Below are 15440 nucleotides of genomic sequence, written 5' to 3' on the forward strand. Positions count from 1 at the left end.
AAACAACAAAAATGACACAAGCGCCACTTGTCAGTTGATTGTTGAAGTCATAATCTCTAAAATAGTTGTAACTTGAAAACTTTGATTTTTGATTTTGATTTTTCTGCGTCACTTTAGAAATACATGTGCGATATCTATCAATAACATAGTGGTTAAGCTCAATATGAGCCATCACAACATACCTACATCTTGTGTACTTACTCCTTCTCGAATATATTGTGAAAACAAAAGACAGGCGGCTTTTCAGACCAAAGGTTAAATGAAGGATACAGCCTACAGCGTACAGACAGTAGACGAAACAAATTTGTATGAATGGAAAATATAACATGGGTATACAAAGTACGGGCTCGAGAAATAAGACACCGGCAAACCGAAAACAATATGTTTTGGCGAAAGTATAATTTTCCATATGTAACTCTATATTATGGAGTTACCCGCTGTGGATGGACCGCTTAACATACAAGAGTTGAAGGCCTAGTGATGAATGAGAGAGATGTTAGTAAAGGCCTCTCTATCACACTCGCGCATACACGCGCACTGTAAACAAACGAGAGAATTCCAGGTTTGTGTTACTACAGCTCTCTCTACTAACTTAGTAAAACTGAACCAAAAAGTTTTTTTCAGCGGAATATTTCGAGTGTAAATAAAACCGAGCGGCTGTACTTTTTTAACCCAAACAGCCTATTTCGGCTTGTGTTGGTTGTATTTTGTACGTGTCGGTCGAGCCTCAGGGCCTAACCGAAAGAACGCGCCGCTAGGAAAAACTACTCGCAAAATATAGCCATTGCGTAAAAAAGGCTCCGGGTGACGTCTAATTTACGGTGCGAAAATTCACAATCGCGAAATTTTCTGCGAAGTGTAACAACGCTGCTTGTAGGTAGAGAACATAGCGGATGGACCCTCAAGGCTCATCTGGATAGAGCGAACTACACTCGCGCGAAAGCTTAAAGTTAAATAAGCGGGTGTTTTCTTTTCTTTACCTCTACAAGGTCAAGGAGATAACGGTTCGACTTTTCGTCTCGTTGGTCAGTTTTCCCGGGGATTTTCCGGGCGCCGTAGCCCCCCACCCCCGGGCGCGGCAGCTGACTGGGTACTGGGTACTGGGTCCCGCTCGCCTCAGTCAGAGCCCAGAGCTGCCGCCGGGCGGACGTCTCGCGCCCACACTCCCTCGCAGCAGCCGCGCGCGCCCCTCGCCTCCCCCCGCAGATAACAGTGTGGCCGATATAAGACCGCCGGCGGGCCGAGTCCGTCAGTTTTCCGAGCGATAGCCGCCCGGCCGGACGCCTTCGAGCGCCGAATATCATCGCGAGTGCACTTCGTATATATTTTTTTTACTTCATTTTATACAGTTTTTTTTATAATTTCAAAACATTTTAAAATCTTACGTAAAGTTATTAAAGATATAAAATACACGACCTCTGTGATATAAAAAAGAAATATTAAACTTAAAAATAAAAAATACCCTTAAAAAGTTTTTTTATCGGCATGTTACCGTTAAAATAATCACTTCTTAATTATTGTAAACTAAAAATTAGATCGTTAAATACTAGATTTTTAGTACTATTTTTGTACTTTTTCTTACATTCATCACCTGAAACTATCGCGGCGGATACACTTCCAGCAGTGACACCAGAAGCCCCTTCCTAGACCAAGCAACAAGGACTACACAAGAGGTAACTATCTTTTCCTGTTTCTGTACATAGTAATACAATAGATTGTAGTGTTGTGGCGGCACACCTGTGTACCTACAAGTACAGGGTACGGCCGACTGTAGCCCGCTATTGACTATCGGCCATATTACCGTCTACGAGTTAACTAGGTAACTGGGTGGTTAAATTTAGCCTCGCGATTTACTCCAAAACTATTTGCGGCCAGCGGCCGTGCGGGATTCGTTTATAGTCTAAAATTACACCTTGCTTAGCGTAAAGTAAATACTAACTCGTGTTTGACGCAATACATTATGTCGTAACAATAAATAAAGATACCGTAACTCGTCCGGCTACAACAACACGTATACCCCTAGCACAACAGCTAAACCTTATCAGTTTGAACCAATTTCAGTAATCATGAAACCTGTTTTGTGCATTCGTGGCAATATTATTTAATTGTGTTAAACTCGTTTTTTGCGGTATTCCTACAACAGACAATAGAACTTCAATCGAAAGATAATTAATATTTATAAATGCGACAATGTAAGAAACGATAACACCTTATAATCTGAATTATTTAAGATAACGGCAATATTGAATTATCGAGAAATTCCAGACCTTGAAAAAAACAACAATGATAGCACAAAGATTACCGTTTTTTTAATTCCGTATTTTGTTTTTGCAAACAAAAGAAATCCGAAAAAAACCCATTAATGAAATTGGCGATAAACAGTAAAATGCTTTTCTGTTTGTGTAACGGTAGAATAGCTGTCGTGTTTTCCGGAAGCTCGAGGTTATCCAACATGACTACAGCCTTACGGATAAAGCCTTATAAAAACCGTTATATTTATGTAGGTATAACGGATTTGTATCCAACCACTGAAATTCGTCCGAAATCGAATCAAATCACTTTTAATGGTACTTACGCATAAGACTTTAACAGACAGCCACTGCAGATTTAATAATAAATTATTAAAATGAAACGGAGCAATTAATAATATTTAATTTTTAATCATATTAAATCCTGAAAAACCTATGTTTTCTTAATTGTGAAATGAACATTTTGTTAGAAACGTAGAAAAAGATCGATATTTTGCTATTAATACGTGGAGTTTAATATTCATACATGACATATAGGCCTATGTACCTGAATTCCACTTGTCCACTTTCAAGGACACTATTCACTGCGGATATTTATATCGTCAATATAAAACAGCTGTTTTTAAATCGAATTTAACTCATATTATGTCATGAGAATAAACAGCTATTATGTTAACTACGATATATTATGTATTTGTAAATAAATATAACTATCTATAAAAACAATAGGAGATGACCTCTTCAATGACATTTTTGGAATTCGAAATGAGAATTAAATTTATTTTTGCAGTCAAGATAGTTTAAAGTGTTTGTACTTTAATATTATTTTTGTTCAATCGAGAATCTTCAGTAATTAACTATAAACATTGATTTAAATTTTCGCTGTGGTTATTATTGAAGTGATTTAATTAAATATCGCATAATAAGAATGTGCAATGAATTGTAAATTATTTTTTATGAGCTTTCCGTGAGCATTAACATTACAAACATAAGCCGTCTGTATTAAAAATATAATGCCCGATAATTTGTGGATAAAATTACAAGCGAATTTCGTTAATCGTTAAATGGAACAGTTATGTCACCGGAATTGGCGAATTATGCAGAACTCGTGCACATTAAGTCTGTTTGAATTGCACTGTTATTTGAGAAATTAACAAAAAATAATTATGTTATCACCATTCGCATCCAATTTGCATTCACTTAGTCTAACTTAGACTATTTGTATTCCCCTCTATCTATTAACTCACCGCTCAATGTCTTTTTGTCGAGTAATATTTTGTATTCTGTTATCAACGTTGTATCCTATACCAAAACATTTAACGGAAATAAGGCCACATTGCTTATTTATACTATAATAGACTCAGTCAAACCTTTCAGCCCGGGTGTTCTCTCTCTTTTTTTTTCTTATTTAATTACTGTTATCCCTTAATACGTCTCTTTATTTTTCTGCTTATGTTGGTAATCGGCGTTACAAAAAAAAACGTTTTCAATTTGACAGCTGGCTTCTGGCTTGATCGTTTGTTTTGAAGTGAATTTCTGTCAACCAAGAGAAAAATGTTTGTCGAGTCTTAACTATTATTTACGAAAATAAAACTCATTTGATTAAATAAACATACACAGTAAAATAAAACCACAAGTTTCATGAACTTAATGAATTTATTATCAGTTTCTGACTCAGTGTTCATAAAAAATGGATGTTAAATAGTTTCTATGGTTCTAAACTTAAAAAATAGCAAAAAGCGGCCAGTAATATTTTTTTTAGTGTATGAAGAATAAATAAAATACTTTTTTACCCACAGGAATTGATTATGTTCTGAATGGGTTGCACCCCGACAATACCTTTGAATTATTTACTAAAGTATAAGTTCTGATATTTATAATGCAAATATTGCTTTATTAATTATTATTCAATACCAATGAACTTTTGCTTATTATCAATTGCATTTAATATTGATTCCGATTGCAAAACAATTCCCCACTCATCTTTGAACCTCAACTAAGAAATCTATTTAAAACCGTTATTGCCTATCTCGGTCAGTGATCAATATGTTTATAGAATACGTTTGCATAAATTCAAGGAATGCAAACGTGATAAATTAACAAACGTACCAGTTCCAAAGGATAAACTCTTGCGCAAACGAACGACAATATATTTATCTAGAATCCAATGTATATTAAATCTAATCCCGTAAATGGAAATGATATAAACATATATTGTGCTATTATTAACCTATTGATCCTATTCACATTGAGTTATATCTTTTCCCAAGCCGAAAACGAAAAGTTATTTTTTAAACGTGATCAGCTTACGAACTAGGCAGAAAACAACCTGGGTCTTGAAAAAGTTGTAGAATACGGCGCAAGGGGATTTTAATAGCAATATGTACAATAAACTGATTTTCGCGTAAATAATAAATACGTGAATCCAAAGATTTGTTAAATAGATGTTGAGATATATTTTTATCAAACTTGCTTTTAAATGAGAGTCCAAGTGATTTTAATTTGCTAGACCTATAATATAACAATGAAATCAAAATTATAACCCACATTTCGTCGTCAGAGTGGTGAAGGGACCTACGTGAAGAATACTAAATACATACCTTATAATAAAAGAAATTTTTTAAATTTTGTTTTTTACTACTAATTTAAAAAAAAATAATCCACCGACCGGTTTTAAAGCAAACAAGCTTCTTCGTCAAGGTTTACGTAACTAATTAATTATTTCCTATTTTATTTTTTCCATGTTTACTAAATACTACACGTAGAGCCAATAAATCAAGTCTTTTTTCACCTAAATAGATGGTAATTTGATTTTAATGTTTTCAAAATTAGACAGTAGTGGACTAAAAGAAATATTTTAAATCGCTTTTTAAATTTCTAAGATTTCTAATTTGTCTAATGTTAATATTTTATTTTCAACATGAAGTACTTTTAATCCCGTGTCTTTATTGAAGTTATGATTATTTTCAATCTGAAAATAAAATATTGAAATTTGACAACTTAGAAATCTTAGAAATTAAAAAGGGATTCATAATGAGAAAAAAACAATCAATGACCAAATAAACAATATTTCTTTATTTGCCTAGCTTATTTTTTATTTGTCTAGCTTCGAAAACATTAATATCAAAATACCACCCTTTTAGGGAAAAAATACAAAATATGAAAGAATTAATAAGTTACGTAAACTTTGACAAAGAAGCTTGTTTGCTTTGAATCTGTCGATGGAAATTTTTTTTTTTTAAATTAGTGGTTAAAAACAAAGTTGTTTTATTTATTTTATTATGATAAATAACTATAAAGTTGGTGCTTCAAATATAAAATTTATATTGATTGATTTGGTGTTTATTTTGTAGAACTCCATATTTAAACTTATAATTAGAAATCAAACACTGATTTGAGTCTATTGAACACTTTATTTTATTTTTACAAATATAAACATATAAAAATAAAATAAAGTGTTCAGTAGACTCAAATCAGTGTTTGATTTCTAATTATAAGTATAAAATTTATACTAAATACCTTGTTTATAATGAACGTTTTCTTTTAAGATTTGTAGTACATACGGTAATGAATATTTCCTAAATGCACCATTAATATTTGAAATCAATAAGTACCCATAATGTTTTATTTTATTCCAACTGACCTTAGATTTAATATTTGATGTGGTAAGAGTAAAATATTAGAGTGGCTACTCGATAGAGGGTTTTTATATAAGTTGGTATATAATATATGCTTTGATGAAATATTTACTTTTAAAAATTTAACGTTCTGTTATAATCTGCCTGCAAATATCCTCATCATCTAGTGCGTACGGGTAGCATTGTTATTGCCTATTTCCATAGTGCTGTATTGTATACTCGGGCGCCTGTTTACGAGCTGATTAATTGGGTTAGCACTTCTAGCGAAGGCCGAGCGATGTTTGTGCTGTTAATAAAGCTACACACGTCCTAGGCACACTGTTTAGTGTATGGCATAAATATCACCACACCTGAATACGACGTGCGACGTGGCTTGCTATAATATACCTCAACTAAAAAAACATTTTTATCCTAAATCAATTATCTTGCCTAATTTTGTTACGTGTGAAACAGAAAAAATCCCCAGTTTTTTTAATGACCAAAAATTCAGTTTATTAAATTAAAAAATATCAACATTATTATCATTCCCCTTTCTGTACCCAGTGGTGCATAGGCACAGGCATTGGTAAACCAAATGCAGCAAACATGGGTTATTTTTTTACATGTTAGGTAAGGTGATCAGTCTTTTGCTTTAAGTGCCAGTCCAGAAACAGGAATATTTCGATGTAGACGGATTTATCTCCACTTGATTTCCTTATACAGGATTTTTACCTGAGAGCAGCCATGGAGTCAGAAACACTCCGCCGGGGTTTTTGTTCTTTTTTTTAAATTTACAAAACATTTTATACGTAACTCATATAATAATTATTAGTTTATTTAAAACTTCTAGTACAAGGAATAAGTACTTCGGTGGACTGATTTCTAAAAAGAATATCTTCCAGCTAGCCAAAAACCAAGCTGGTCAAAAGAAGAGTTGTCCAGAAATTTGTGCTAAAAAATCTGTATAAAAAAATGCAGTTATAAAAAATCTAATTAATTAAAAATAACAGCAGTTTTTTTTCAATGCGAAAATAAATCTTTCTCATATAAACTAAATAAAAGCACGTTATTCATATTAAAGGGTGAGGAATGTTAGATTAGGTAATAATCTTGGAAGGAAACAGGAAGAGGTTCGGAAAAACTGATTTAGGGTAGGCACGTATATATGTATTTATACTTTTGCTTGTAACAGTTTTGCATAAAAGCAGAAAAAAATAATAATAAACTGTATTTCACACACAAAAGTATATTCGTCATCCGCCTGGATACAAAGAAATGCACAATTACTTTTCAAATATTAGATACGCAAAAATATGTTGAAAGACGAACGATTGTTTACGAAAGATCTATGAAAACACACTTTTCCGATTAAAATCATCAAAAAAATAATTTACCTCTAAAATTCATCAAAATTTGTTTAAGAATTCGGTAAACAGTCATCAAACAAAACATGCAAGAATCGCTATTTCTCTAGTAAAGTTCCTTAACATAATTACACAAATATCTGCATTTCTGAAAAAGCTTTGATCTAATTATTTATTAAAGTTTGTTATGGGGTTATTTACAAAATAAAAATGGATCCTATTTTCATAAATGTTTCTTTCAATTAACCTTTGGATTCCGATCAGATAATCTAAAATGTTTACAAAACTTTGGTTTATTTTGTCCTTTAACAAACTGACATTCAATCTTTTGATGCATGTATTTATGGTTTATACCTACATTAGGTTATAATTATGGAACAATTGTGACCTTCGTATAAATATCGAACGGGGTAATTTATTATTTTACCATCGCATGTCTGCTTTATATCCTATGATAAAAATCAGTCGTTAGTGGAAAATTACCCATTTTTCTATAGGCTTGATTGTTTACAGTTTATGCGTATTTTTTTTCTAGCTTACATAAAAGTGAGAAATACAAATATTAGATCATACGTTTGCTCTTTGATCATTTATAATAATCACTGAGTTAACTGCCTTTATTTTTATTTTATATTTACAACATATATGGCAACGCAATGACATAATTATTATAAATACATCATTGTGACAATGTGACAGAATTTTTCACATATAGTGCGTTTTTTTAATGTTTCATGTTTTTGCGGTAAATTGGATTTTCTATTACCGTAACGTTTTGATTATTAACGTAACGTTAATTACGAAACCGGTTTCGTAACAAAAATTAAAGCACCGATAACCGACTTGAAGCATTTTTCAAATAGATTCACTTCAATAATCAATCCGGAAGAACTATACAAATCTGTGAAATTAGACGTTAAATATTTAAAATAAATAAAATTGAAATAGCATTTAGATAACTGATCCAGTTTTCTATAAACCAGGTAATTGTTTAGTGATGATAAAAAGCATTATTAAACGTTTTTTGAAAAAGTCGTTTTAGACTGCAATATACTGCCAAGCCTAGCGTCGTCATTATAAATATATTAATACAGTGATATATTTTTGGAAATAATTTTGAAAAGGTAAAGTGATATTTACTAAGACAATGTTAGTAATCCGTGCGTTGTTTCTATAATGTGCATTTAAGATTATTCTTTTGAATTGTGAATCCACCTGGTTGTTAAATGATCAGCGCATTTGCCTATCATGCAAAAGGTCTCTGGTTCCGAACAAAGTAGACTTGAAATATTGACAATATTTTGAGTTTGTCCAAATTTTTGTTGACAAGGACTGGGTTCAACTCCCCGGGGAGCTGTTAATATTAACATATAACAACCGAGATGAAGAACTCACCAGCATAAATAGAGGTTTCAGCTATTTAACTTCACAAACATCAACACATGAAATAATTGAAGGAATATAGATGTTCAAATATGGGCAGAATGGTTAATGTTACACAGTGTGTAAAGTGGCCACTTAAATCAGCCAATGACAGGTCATAAGCCCTGAAGATACCTAAACTTCTATATGACCTTCTCTAAAATGTTCTTCATCTCTGTTGTAACATGTTGAAATTTTGACATGTTGATTAACCCTTCAATGCCTAATTTTTTCTAATTCTAACTAAAAACATATTTTTTGGTATGTTTTTTATGCAAATACTGGGAAAAATGTTGAAAACAAAAGTTAACTTTTTTCACTTTTAATTTCATATTTTAGTTTATGTGAACGATATGCTTCATCGGGCATTAAAAGGGTTAAAAAGACCAGAATGTAAAGAAAATAAGAAATAATGATTCTTATGAACATCTTTTTATATAAAAATGAAAGTTGCGGAAGCAATTATAACTTCAAATCTTAAAAAAGAAATCACCCTTTGAACTTTGGCTAAATTGAACTTTTGACAGAATACGTGCAACTGACTTTTTGTTTCAAATTTAACGAAAAATTTTACCGTGGTGGCGACTTTTTTAAATAAATTTTAATGGCTAGTTTGTAGCAAGTCGGCCTCGTGGTGTATGGTCAGCGCGTTTACCTACCATGCAAGAGGTCTCGGGTTCGATTCCCGGTATGGTTGATGTGAAACATTTATTTCAACGGGTGTTTTTACACCAAAAATATTTTATAGTCCCTGGACTGGTACCTGAAGCGTGAAACTAATCATCTTACTTTCTTGTAACAAAAACGATCAAGATACGCTGCGATAGGTGTACCAAGGCAGTGCCCTATGCACCATTAGGTGAAGAAAGGGAATGATAATGGTGAATAGTTCAGTGTAAATTTTTAATATTTTTAAATCTTTTTACTTAATTTCTGTTTTTAATTTCTTAGAAAATCATAAGATTCAATATGTCCATGTACTTGTATTTTTTTCAAACTGAACGGTTTGGACAGGTACATAAAGTGTTAAATAAATATATTTTGAGTATGTATGCATTATAATAAACTATTTGCCGAGTGATAAAAATGTTTGAAATCACTTTTATGCACTGATTATCGGTTTGTAAAGGGAATTTAACACTGAAAGAATTATCTGTTTCTGGACTAGCACCTGAAGCGTGAGACTGATCACCTCCCCTTTGTGTAACAGACTATCGAATTCGCAGCATTTGGTCTGCTCGTGCATCACGGATAAGGTGAGGTTATGATGCTGATTATGAAGCTAATTGTATTGCCGTGCGTGTGGCCTCCGTTCGGCGCTACTGAGCGACCTCTAGTCTCCACTCTCCACCGAGCCTTGCCTGTGGTCCGCTTATTCCCGAGATGATGTGACAATAGAACATAATGTAATTGATTGTCGACTCGAGTTGTTATTAATTTGTTTTAATTTTATTTATTATTGTTTTGTTTTTGCGACACTTAACCCGTTCAGACCGTGCATAAAAATTACTGTGCATAGAAAACATATTCAGACCATGCATAAACTTTAAAAGTTATAGGGAAATAAAACTTTATTCTTGTTTGACATTTTTAAATAAATAAAAGTCTGTATAATACTACTCGTATCTTGTAAAAAAAAATTGACAATCAATAGAAGCATAATTTTATTTAAATTTTGTCATTTTTAATTCCCGCAAAAACGGTCATTCCATTGGCCGCGCCCTTAATACGTCACGATTCATGTTTATTTGTTCCTGGTCATTGAAATTTGTTAAGAAAATTATCGCGAAATTTGACGTCACAACAACCAAGGCCAAACACGTCGCGTGTTTCAGCAACGTATTTTTATTAAATTTCTTTTTTACATTTATGTATGAAAACATTTCTCCACAATATCCATATTAATTTTGAATATACAATTAATTATTATAAATCCGTTTCATATATTTTTATCGGTAGGTATTTGTAGTTTGTGATATTTCCCTATTATTGTTTCTGATTATTAAATTGTATTTTATAAACACTGCATCTCAAACTTATCATAAATGGTATAATTTCATAAAATGTATGTTATGATATGTTATAATCATACATCATTATCATCGACTCTTATCATAGCTCGACAGCTCTGGGTGAGCCATGGCTGTATCCAGGAGTCTCCTCCACTCTTGCCGGTCTGCAGCACTTCCTCTCCAGTTTCTCACTTTCTAACATTGTCATATCTACACTGATGCAGTCAATCCTTTTTAATGTTTATTTCAATTATGATTTCGTATTATTGTCTTTTATTTCCAATTATACTATTATTTTTTTTGTATTTGTTTATGCCTGTAACTAAATATGAATAATGTGTACATAATTTTTTTATGTTATTTCGTTTTTTGGGCTGTTGTTAATTACATCACTACTGTATTATATGTAATTAATATTTATCTTAAGTTACCAAACCCTTATTTTTTGTTAATTATTATGGCTTAACACGGGCGCTGCCCAAAAAGCCGTATTAGTTTGTGAATTTGCAGTAAAATTTAAAATTAAAAAATAAATATTTATTATAAGGCAGCAAAAGCTGCTTTTAACAAAATGAAATCCCTCTTCTACAATGATAATCTAAACTTGAAAATAAGGCAAAGATTGGTAAAGTGTTATGCGTGATCTGTATTTTTGTATGGCTGTGAAACTTGGGCTCTAAAGGTGAACACTATGAACAGGCTGGAGACTTTTAAGATGTAGTTGCATTGCAGAATGCTTAAAATATCTTGGACAGACCTGATAACGAACTCAGAAATTTTAAGTCAAGCTAGAACAAACAGAGAACTCTTAACCACCATAAAGGTTCGTAATTTTTATCTGGGGCAAATAATGCGCGGAGAAAAGCACCTCTTGTTTCGTTTAATTTTGAAGGGCAAGATTGAAAGTCACCGAGAGGCTGGAAAAAGACAGATATCCTGGCTGCGTAATATATAAGACTAGACTGGCTTTAAGACTGTGGAGCAGATTTTTCCGGGCAGCACAGGACAGAGAGACATTTGCCAGAATGATTGCCAATGTTGGGGATACCTGACAGGGCACTAAGAGAAAAATATACAATAAGTTTAATAATAGTAAAACGTTATTTTTGTTATTAATTAGTTCGCTCCAAAACAAACAAACCAGCCAGAAGCCAGCTCCCAAACTAAACTTTGTAACCCCGACTATCAACATAAGCAGAAAAAAATAAAGTATTTTTTATTTTTGTCATTTTACTCTTTAGAAATTATTTAACGTTCATTTCTTATGAGTCTCAAACTGATCATAAATTGACAAAGTTCATAAAACCATATTTTATTTATGTAATCAAATAAGCTTAATTTTAGTAGAGTCAATTTAAAACTTGTTCAATATCATTAACTTGTTCGACGGAAATTCGTCCCAAAATAAATAAACCAGTTAGAAGTTAGCTGCCAGACTGAAAACGACCTTTTTTATTACCAAAATAAGCAGAACAAAATAGACACTTATTAAGGGATACCAGCAATTAAAAACAAATACTCGCCGCATTTTCATTCCGGTAGTAACTGGTAAATTAATCCTAAATTTCGTGTATGTTTGAATGAACACACGGACTACAGGGTTAAAACAATTATGAAATGTCAATGTCACGATGTTTGTATGAAATTACATACTTAAATATTCACTACGCAGTCTGTAATGGTCGCGTGTCAATCTTTCATCCGTACAACAAACATATTGAATGTACGATACATAATATTTATCGTAGAATGGGGATAAAAATAACGATAAGTGGTTTTATTATATTTTCGCACAGAGTCTTCCTAAATATTAAAATAATTCTCCTTTTAAAAGATATTGTCAAAATTGTTTTATTTTCATTGGTATAAATATATTTTAAAAGGCCAATAATCAAATAGTACTTAATTATACATTTTTAAACTGTTTTTTTTCATTGCGAAGCGCAGCTAGATCACATATTTTATGGCCGCACTAACCAAAAAGAACTCCTAGATGTCAGGACCTATAGAGGGGCCGACATTTATAATAACCACGAGTTAGTTGTTGCTAAGATCTGGCTGCACCTCTAACGTCTCCCAAGACCTCCTCGGCGAAAGACATTTGACGTGGAGAAACTAAAAGCTGATGACACGAGACAGAGATTCGAGGACATGGTCAGTCAACGCATTCATCTGATTGACCTTATTGAAGCGGAGTGACAGTTTCTTCCACGAACAATATTCTCGGCTCGAAACAGGGGGGGAAGAGGCGTTTGGATTTCAGATTTTACATGGGAGAAAATAAAGGAACGCGCTAAACTTTAAGCATTGAGAGATAGTGAAGATGATCTTAACGAAAAGGACAGTAGTAGATATGACTTTAGGTACCAGGATCGTTTAGTTCAACGTTCTGCAAGACTGAATAAATGTCGTCAGCTAGACTCGAAAATTGCAACTGCGGAACTAGCTGCTCGAAAAAATGACACATGGAAACTTTTTCAAATTACGCGTAAAATCTGTGGTAAACGCTCGTTCATCCCAAGAGCGGTAAAAGATTCTGATGGAGCGATCAAATCAGACACAGACCGCGTAAAGAAAATATGGTGTGGTCATTTTCAGAGAGTACTTAATCGCCCTCCTCCTCCTTCCACCCTCGCGATTTCGCGGCAATCAACATTACTGACGGTTCTCCGACACTGGTTGAAATAAAAATGGCCATGTCATACTTGATAAAGGCACCAGGAGTTGATGACGGAATTTCTGAAATCACGGGCTTTATTGGCCCTTTACACCAACTAATGATCAATGTGTGGGAACAATGCCCCGAGAGATACCCAATAGACTAAGTGAACGGGGAGATCACTGCATTGCATACAAAAGGTGATCCATTAAACTGTGATGATTATCGTGGCATCACGCTACTTAATGTACCGGGAAAAGCACTTGCATACATGATACTGCGAAGGGTTCGAGGACCAATTATGCTTATATTAAGAGAAAACCAGGCGGCTTTCCTACCCGGTAGGTCATGTGAGGATCATATCCACAACACAGGATGTATTCTACGGGAGAACAAAGAACTTAGGGTCCAAAACAGCAAAATACTGAGTTTTGAGAATAGGTGTCTTAGAAGAATCTCAGGTGTGCGGAGGTTTGACTTTGTGAGGAATAAAGTAATGAGAGAACGGATGCAGCAAACCCCGGTGTCAAATGTCACCAAACGGAGGCGATACGGTTGGCTGGGCCATTTACTGCGGATGCCTCCTGGTAGCCTTAACCACGCTTGCCTGCTTTACAAGGCATCAGGTTCTCGACGTCCTGAACGTCCATTGCTGACTGTTCGTCGGCAGTTTATGACAGAACTTCGGGACGAAAACCTGACTTGAGAAGACGCACAGGAGCTGGCAGCCGATAGAGATGCATGGAGGCTTTTTGTGGATACCACATGCTCCAACTAGGGAGCGGACATGGAATGATGATGATTTCATCGCACAATATTTATGCACCCCATTTTACTATGCTCATTAACTGCTAATTATGCCATCAAAATATTGATATTGATACACAAAATAATATTGTAAATGTGATGCTCACTGTAAAAGTGATGCTTAGACTACGGGTTCGATTTTCGCAGAGATAGTATTTATTAAATGCGACTTTTATTGATTCTGAAAAACTTTTGGCTATTGGGGTGCAAGAATAAAACTTAACTTATAAATATATTTTGTTGGTATTTTCGTTTATTTACTAATCGATATTTTCACGCACGATTGATTGCATTTGTGGGTCACCACATACGGTTACCCCTTTGACAATGGAAAATGAAAAATAGCCCCGACAAAGAACATCCCCTAGCGGCTTTAATGACCCGTACTGCCTCCACTACACTGACCAGGGCTCGTATTGCAATGAGAAGTAAAGTAAAGTAAATTTTTAGTTTTATCTATGTACATAGGCCTTACATATAAAAGTCAGCAGTTTAATTTTAGTGGTAATTTTTCATTTTTAAAAGTTAAATTTTCAGTTGGTTAAGACGTTAAGGAATTTTATCTCTGAAATTCTTTACAGTTTTTAAAGAGTTCAATGTATCCGCACAGTTCAACTTAAATTTTAACGTTTTAATTACTATATTAAGCTAAGTATGAACGTGCACAAGTCTGCTCTTGTCAACTTAAGGTTTTCTTTTACGACGCAAATTTTACATGTTCCGCTGTGTAATAACTTTTCCTCTCAAACGCGGAGTTATGCACTTAAATTTATTACTGGTGTAAATAAATTATAACCACTATATGCCAACTGTTTTATCAAGGTTTTTATCTGAGAGATATTAAATTTCTAAGTTGCGATCAAAAATGTGTATATAGTGTATTATTTTTAAAAAGCAAAAAATTACGATGAAAACAGCGTTGTTTTTTTTTTCCGTGCGACATCGGAAAAAATTTCTACAAAGGTTTAAAACATGCATATTTTGAATAACCTGAAAATATCACTATGGAACAATCCGCATGTATTACGTTACCATCAAATTCATACATATTTTGACGTATGACGTGTGATATTAAAGTTACATGACCCCAACTGCGAGCCGTTTTGTGTACTCGTTTTTAAACCCGAAAATTATTAGTTACATCATTAAAATCTTAAAAACCCGCTTTAAATTTTTGATGTGTTTTCAACGTTATTCCCGATTTGTAAAAATACCATATTTAAGTAGGTTCGATTCAATTTTTTCTGTAAATAAAAAACCGAACATATTAAGCTATTGTTTCCATCACTACACTAAAAGCACAGCTATCC

General features: G+C 33.4%; 1 protein-coding gene across 1 annotated transcript in view; it reads left to right on the forward strand.

Moving 5' to 3' along the window:
* Nucleotides 1-1251: 1251 nt before the first annotated feature.
* The window catches only part of Tob (Transducer of ERBB2), a 74687-nt gene continuing 60498 nt past the window's right edge, over nucleotides 1252-15440 (forward strand). The window contains exon 1 of the mRNA XM_088232289.1: nucleotides 1252-1673. The gene's annotated coding sequence lies outside the window, so the exon portion shown is untranslated. The remainder of the gene's footprint in view (nucleotides 1674-15440) is intronic.

This window comes from Micrasema longulum, unplaced genomic scaffold (assembly GCF_059751315.1).
Source record: "Micrasema longulum isolate JH-2025_06_02 unplaced genomic scaffold, ASM5975131v1 h1tg000969l, whole genome shotgun sequence".
Taxonomy (NCBI): domain Eukaryota; kingdom Metazoa; phylum Arthropoda; class Insecta; order Trichoptera; family Brachycentridae; genus Micrasema; species Micrasema longulum.